The sequence below is a fragment of the Rutilus rutilus genome (genome assembly GCF_951802725.1).
Source record: "Rutilus rutilus genome assembly, chromosome: 25".
NCBI classification, from domain to species: Eukaryota; Metazoa; Chordata; class Actinopteri; order Cypriniformes; family Leuciscidae; genus Rutilus; species Rutilus rutilus.
Window position 1 is genome coordinate 27,708,922 of NC_140229.1, and position 8,070 is coordinate 27,716,991.

Genomic DNA, 8,070 nt, shown 5'->3' on the forward strand with positions numbered 1-8,070 from the left:
ATGTACTTTTAAATAACCATAACTTGCTCAATTTTCTACCGATTTTCAAACGGTTTGGTTTGTTATAAACGTCAGAGTAGCTATTATACTGTATACATATGAATAATTATGTTCAAAATGTTTAAGCATTCAGAATTATAGCCACGTTAATAACGTTTGTAAGAAACCAAACCGTTTGTAAATCCGTCCAGATTTCAGCGAGATAAGAGGATTTGTGTGCGTGCTGCTCACTCACCTTAATTCACAGAGCCCTGTCCTAAGATGGCCGCCGGTGATGCCGGAAGTGACAACGCCTTAAGACATCTAGCCTTTATATGATATCTATGGGGGTCACTACACCCAGACAGCAACATAGTGTCTGCCCAGATCTGGCCCACATCCGGTACACTTGGATTCCACACGGTCCAGATGTGGGCTGGATCTGGGCCAACATTATGTTGCTGTCTGGGCAGGGGCGTAGCAAGCTTTTCAAAAGTGTGGGGGATGGATGTGGTTTGTTTATTAACAATAAAAATGATGAATACAATGACAGGTACAAAACATACAAGATATAAAAAGCTTCCCATTTAAATGAGTGATACTAGAAAAAATAATTCAAAACTCTGTTGTGAAAATACACAACAGTAGACTTGCTAAAGAATCAGAATCAGAAATACTTTAATAATATTTAATATATAAGTAATATAGGCCTATATATACACTACTGGTCAAAAGTTTTAGATCTGTAAGATTTTTTATGTTTTTAAAAGAAGTCTCTTCTGCTCACCAAGGCTGCATTTATTTGATAAAAAAAAAAAAAAAGGAATATTGTGAAATATTATGACAATTTAAAATGACTGTTTTCTATTTTAATATATTTTAAAGTATAATTTATTCCTGTGATCAAAGCTGAATTTTCAGCATCATTACTCCAGTCTTCAGTGTCACATGATCCTTCAGAAATCACTCTAATATGATGATTTGATGCTCAAGAAACATTCATTATTATTTTCAATGTTGAAAACAGTTGTGTACTGTTTCTGTGTCATTAAATTCTTTGATGAATAGAAAGTTCAAAAGAACAGCATTTATTTAAAAATCAAATATAATATTTTCTAACATTATAAATGTCTTTACTGTAACTTTTGATCAGTTTAACTCATCCTTGATGAATAAAGTATTGATTTATTTTATTTCTTTCCCCAAAAAATAAAATTACAATTCTTACTGACCCCAAACTTTGTTGTTTAATGTTACAAAAGCTTTAGATTTCAGATAAATGCTGTTCTTTTGAACATTATATTCATCATAGCATCATGAAATAAAAATGTAAATAACTGTTTTCAACATTGATAATAATCATAAATGTTTCTTGAGCATCATTTCTGAAGGATCATGTGACACTGAAGACTGGAGTATGCTGAAAATTCAGCTTTGTTCACAGGAATAAATTACACTTTACTATATATTCACATAGAGAACAGCTGTTTTAAATCATAATAATATTTCACAATATGACTGTTTTTGTTTGTATTTTTAATCAAATAAATGCAGCCTCGGTAAGCAGAAGAAACTTCTTTTAAAAACATTAAAAATCTTACCGATCTAAAACTTTTGACCGGTAGTATACATAAATGCAACCAACAACAACAACAACCAACAACCAACAACCAAAAACATATCAAGCTTATTTAAAAACCTCGAAAGCATAAACACTCATTCAAAGTACCTGGAAAAGGGAGATGTAAATAACCATAACCATAAGTTCCCGCCTCCTCAGCACGAGCTGACCGATAAATCTAACCAGAGACAATTTATATAAAATATAAATAGGCCTAAAAGGACTTTGATCTATCACACCAAGAGAGGCGGGACTTAAGGCAGAACAGCCAATCATCAGCCGGTCACACTCAAAGCCGGTGTCATGTTTGAGAGGGAGGGGGAGAGGAGGCAGCCGCAGCGAGCGCTGACAAAGAGCGGCCAGAGAAGCGGAGGAGCGACTGTAGTGAGGCCTTTGTGCAAAACTGCGGAAAAACTGCAGAAAAAGTGTGGGTGTTGAACCCTCTCACCGGGAAAAGTGTGGGTGTTAAAACACCCACATCCCCCACGGGTGCGACGCCCCTGGGTCACTAACCCTGCTCCTGGGGTGGGTTGCTCCAGCCAAGGGGGTAATCCAGCACCCGGAAAGCGTACCTTCTATGGGGGCATTCATTGGCTAACAAGCCACCCCCTGCTGTTAGCCTTCCATTGACTCCCATTCATTTTGACGTCACTTTGACAGCGAATAACTTTACATCTGAGGTGTAGGTTTAAAGACTCCATTTGTCCATTGTTTATTTCTAAAGAAACACGAAAATGTATAAAAGGCTCCATTACCTTGTATCTTACACTATGGCCCCAAAGAAGCCGTTTTTGTAAAAATAGGCTAACGATTGCGTCATAACCACGCGACTCTCTGTCGCACAGTAGAGAAATTACCGTATAGACAGGAGGAGAAGCTTGCAGGCAATCGGGGGGACGTGGAGGCATAAAGTCCGATAAAGTCTAGGGAGAAGGGAGTCATAAAGTTGCTCCTGCTCCTAGCTCATGGACAGCTCCTACTCAAGCTCTCCGTCTCGGCAAGATTCGAAAGGGAATGATTCAGATTTCTCTTGGCACAGCTACTAGAAGACTTACAACTGTTAGACAGGTTGCTCACGTCACATCTATGTCATCAAGCTCAGTTTGAGTCTGCGCAGTACGTACGCTCAGCCATCAGGAAGAGAGTGCTTCTAATTGACTTCACATTTCTTTTACTGTCTATGGCTCCAGTCCAACACTAGAGGTAACTAGTAAATACTAACTAGTTTGTAACTAACTTTGCACTTTATTCCGTTGCACCATTTGTTCTTCAGGCAGAACGTAGCTAGTCGTAAGCTCGCCGTAAAGTAATGTGCAGTCGCATAATGTGACATTTACCCTCAATGATCTACTAGTAGCCTTCAAAAAAACATAAGATTATGACTGATTTGATTTGACTTGCACAATACAGACCAATACACACTGAGTTGCGTTGTTTAGGACAGGTTCGTGTTGATGAGCCGCTAACAGTAATCTACTCACATAATGTTGTCTCTCTTAAAATATAAGTGAGTCTGAAATGTGTCTAAAGGATTGAAGTCTGTCGGGTAAAATAAGAGCTTATTGGTGCAGTTCAGCCAGTCTGCTGTTTCAGTCCAACCGTTACTCCTGATCGGAGGCTTCCCTAAATATTTAGTTTATACGTAGAGTTGCGCTTCATCTAATTCTAATGGTGCAATTCAAAGATATTTAGTAGTGCACAAGTTGTAACTTACAGCTCATTTATGTCAAACTAAGTTAAGCTGTAAGTTACGCACAGCTGGTGCAACCGGCCCGTGTAGAGCTACGATCCTGGAGAGTTCATGCTGCATTCACTGCATGTCGTAATTACCTTAAATAAAGCTCTGCGTGATTTCGACTCGCTCGATCGGTAGTCGATCGGTCTGCACAGCTCCACCTCAAGTTGAACACACCCTAAATCTGCAGTGGTCAGGTGGTACAGCGTCCACGTGGGACAAGAAAATGAGGAGTTTACACGTTGTAATTACAAGTTCTTCAAGCATGTGAAGGCTTTTTACATTTCAGAATAGTTACGGTAATTACGATATGGCATGAGCGGACCAACAGCTCCAACCTCATAAACACACCTGAACCAGATAAACAAGGTGTTCAGGGTTACCTGAGAATCACAGGCAGGTGTTGGAGCAGGCTGAGACTGATGTCTGCAGAAAAGTAGCTAAAGTGTGCAACTATTTTTCAAGAAATGCAAAGCTAAAGAAGCTCCAGGCAGCTCTTGACCCCATTATTATTATTATCACTTCACCAAATTATTATTATTATTATTTTTAACCCTCTGGGACTAATTATGAAATCACTGCTTGAAAAAATAAATGACATTATATTTGACATATATTTACGATTAAAAACATTTTCCAAAATTAGTTGTCAAAATCTGCCCTTTGACCTTTTTTAGGGTTTCGTCATTTATAACTGACTTTGTGTATTAGGGTTAACTATTTTTGGCAAATTGTCTGAAATATCTTCACTATCTGTAAAGCAGTGAAATCAAAAAACATTACAGAGCATTTTTAACATTCCATTTCATCTTGTGCTACTATATTTCATTTGGAAAGTTCAGATGCAGTTTCACTTCCTGGAAAGTAGAAATATTGTTTCTTTCTTGGAATTCCAAAGCGATGATTGTAGCACAAGTGAAAATCAACAAGACTCTTCTTTTTCAGTGTAGCTTTTTCCTCCTTGATCTTCAACTTCTTCCTTTTTTACTATACGACCTTATTTTCTGATGCACTGTCATCAATACTTTCTGGAAAAGGTTCAGTTTTTCCTATCTGTCTTCTATAAAACTTGCTAACATAAACCTAAAACACAGACAAGAAGGCTATTATACTGTCTGCCAGTAATGAACAATATAGTGCAGCTACACAGAACATATGTATCCCCTAAAAGCACTGTCATTTATGCATAACACACATATTTATTTATTTATTTATTAGATTTATTTATCAGTTATTGATTTGACAAAATGTTCATTAAAAATCACCAAAAACTTTAGAAAACACATTTTGATGTACAATATTTCTTTAAATCGAATTTGTATGTATTTCCTAGTCTAAAATGAACTCACAATGAAGCCTTGACAGCATGTGACCTAACATGTGCTAATGTCTCCTTCACTTTCTTGTTGCCAAAAATGTCACACACATGGCTAAATAGATTGGCTGAAAGGCCAATGTCATATGATAATACTAAACTGTAATTTTCTTTGGTTTAATATCATTATTGTATTTTAAATGCAATTTTCTCTGCGTCATTTATAAATGATGATACACCATAAGCCCTATTAGGCAGGGATTAGTTTAATTATTACCCTAAGCTTCTCAGTGAATTTAGTCTCGTCCGAATGTGCATCTCAGTAATCATTACGGACAATATCAGTAAAGTTTACGGCGACTTTTACCTTCTCTAAAAAGGTCCGGAAAAATGACCTAAGGTCATACTAATCCCGTGAGAATAGACCCGCTGTAAATATTCCATTATTTCCTGTTTATCGCGATTTTCAAGTATGGAGGCGTTCGAAAAAGCATTCAGTTGCGTTCTAGACGGTGGAACAAGTCTGTGCCAAAACTCAAGTGTTTTCTGCAGACCATTCAGATCAGAAAGAAGGTCAAAAGCACTTGTTAGAGGCACAACACTGAATTTTATTAATTTAATTAATAAATCGCTGATCGGAGCTAACTGTTATATATAGGTTATATATATAGATTATACGTGTTTGCGGTTGCGCACGTGATATAAGGAAGCACGGATTACACACATGACGACAGGAAGGTGAGGGCGGTGTGTAAATCGAGTTACCCCTCCCACATCTGCTAGTTTTACTGAGATTTCTCAGTAGTTAATATTACAGACGTCCTGTGGTAAAATTACATTACTCCATCTAACCTTGTAAAACTAATCCTGTCCAAATAGGGCTATAGAGGGTTAAAGGTCATTACAGCCAACAACAGCAAAAGTACCAAACCCCTCAAAGACATTGACCAAGTGCTCTGGGTCCGGGCCAAATTCTGAGCTCAGAGCCCTCTGCTGCGAAACTGCTCTGAAGCACAGGTTGAAGATCCAAAGGCAGCTTTGATTTAGGGCAGTGGTTCTCAATTCCAGTCCTCGGGACCCGCTGCTCTGCACATTTTGTATGTCTCCCTTATTTAACACACCTGAACCAGATCATCAGCTCATTAGGAGAGACTCCATGAACTGAACTGAGTGTGTCAGATAAGAGAGACAAGGTCCTAGAAACACAGGCAAACAAGGTAAATCCAAGGAACAGGCAAAAGATCGAAACCATGAAAGAACGCTCAGAATTGCAGTTGTAACACAAACAAGACTTTGCAACGAATGAGAGGAAACACAGGGCTTATAAAAGCAGAGCTAAACGAGGCAATCACCCACAGCTGACCATAATCACACATAATGAGTCAGACAGAGGGTACTGGGAAATGAAGTTCAAAGGAGACGGAAGGAGACGGAAGGAGTGGAAGGAGACGGAAGGAGTGGAAGGAGACGAAAGGAGTGGAAGGATAGGGAAGGATACGGAAGGAGTGGAAGGATAGGGAAGGAGTGGAAGGATAGGGAAGGATACGGAAGGAGTGGAAGGAGACGGAAGGAGTGGAAGGATACGGAAGGAGTGGAAGGATAGGGAAGGAGACGGAAGGAGTGGAAGGAGACGAAAGGAGTGGAAGGATAGGGAAGGATACGGAAGGAGACGGAAGGAGACGGAAGGAGTGGAAGGAGACGGAAGGAGTGGAAGGAGACGAAAGGAGTGGAAGGAGACGAAAGGAGTGGAAGGATAGGGAAGGATACGGAAGGAGACGGAAGGAGTGGAAGGAGACGAAAGGAGTGGAAGGATAGGGAAGGATACGGAAGGATACGGAAGGAGTGGAAGGAGACGGAAGGAGACGGAAGGATACGGAAGGAGACGGAAGGATATGGAAGGAGACGGAAGGATATGGAAGGATACGGAAGGATATGGAAGGATACGGAAGGATATGGAAGGATACGGAAGGATATGGAAGGAGTGCCCTCTGGTGGCGATCATGGGCAGTCCAGCTGGCGGATGGGACGCCTCCAATACTATCCAACCGCAGAACCATACGTCACAGCGGTCTGAGCTCCTTGTCATGAGCTGTGATTGGACCATCCTGCGGACAGACGTGGTGTAATTGGTGCTTCCATAGTCTATCACGCCTGGGGCGTTTCCCATAGTGAGAAACCAAGCGATTGTTTGAAGGAGAACCAGAGTGCCGGAGGAAACTTGTTTGGTTGTTGAACATATCAACTAATTTAGAGGTTTTAATAAGAGCAAACTAAACACAGATCTCAGGATTTATTTGTGTTCATTAAGTAGAACTGTGTGCAAACATGAAGCAGGATGCAGGAGGCAGGTCCAAACTATCCGTGTTGATCGTGTGGTTAACAGAGGCTGGCAGATCACATGACCCCACCCTCAACTGTCCATTTGATTATACCAAATCATATATATATACCCAGACAGCAACATAGTGTCGACCCAGATCCGGCCCACATCTGGATCGTGTGTAATCCATGTGTACCTGATGTGGTCCGGATCTATGTTGCTGTCTGGGTAAGAACATTTGGCAAGAAAACTAGTATGTTTGTATTTAACACATTTAAAACAACTCAAGGTTAAATAAAGTGCTGTAAAGACAGAACAATATAATCAATAAGGACAAACAGATGTACATATTGAGAAATAAAATAACAAAACTAAAAGATTCATGAAGGATTAAAAGCCACATTTAGCAAATGAGTTTCAAGCTTTGATTTGAAAACAGAAAGAGAGAGATGACACAGTTCTGATCGATACTGTGTTTCAGTCTAGACCTACAGACCGAGAGCAATCCAAGATCCCGGACCTAAGCCATCTCAAAGGACACTAGGCCATTTAGTGTTTTAATAACAAAAATTTTAATTTTAAAATCTACTCTCAATCAGCAGCCAGTGTAAGGAAGTTAAAATGGGGGTGATATGTTAAAATGTACGTCTGCCCGTCAGCATTGTGGACCATTTATAAACGCTCGATAGATGAGTGATTCATTCCATAGCAGAGTGAATTACAGTAATCTAGGCGAGATGAAATGAAGGTATGAATTACTGTTTCAAAATTCATAAAAGAGAGGAAAGATTTAACTTTTGCAAGGCCTCACAAATGTAAAACACATGATTTAACCACAGCATTCATATGTTTATCAAACTTAAGTCTGGAATCAAATCAAATCGAAACACCTTGGTTTTTCGTACATGGAGTAACATAAGAAGTTCGCTTGGTCCAAACAGAACCACTTCTGTTTATTCTCATTCAAGGCCTAAAAGTTTTGTGTTAGCCATAGCTTCAGTTCCTCTAAACAAGCTAGCAATGCCCATGTGGAGTGTTTATCATTACGTGTTAATGGAAGGTACAATGGAATTTTATTAATAAATCAAATAACACCCAAT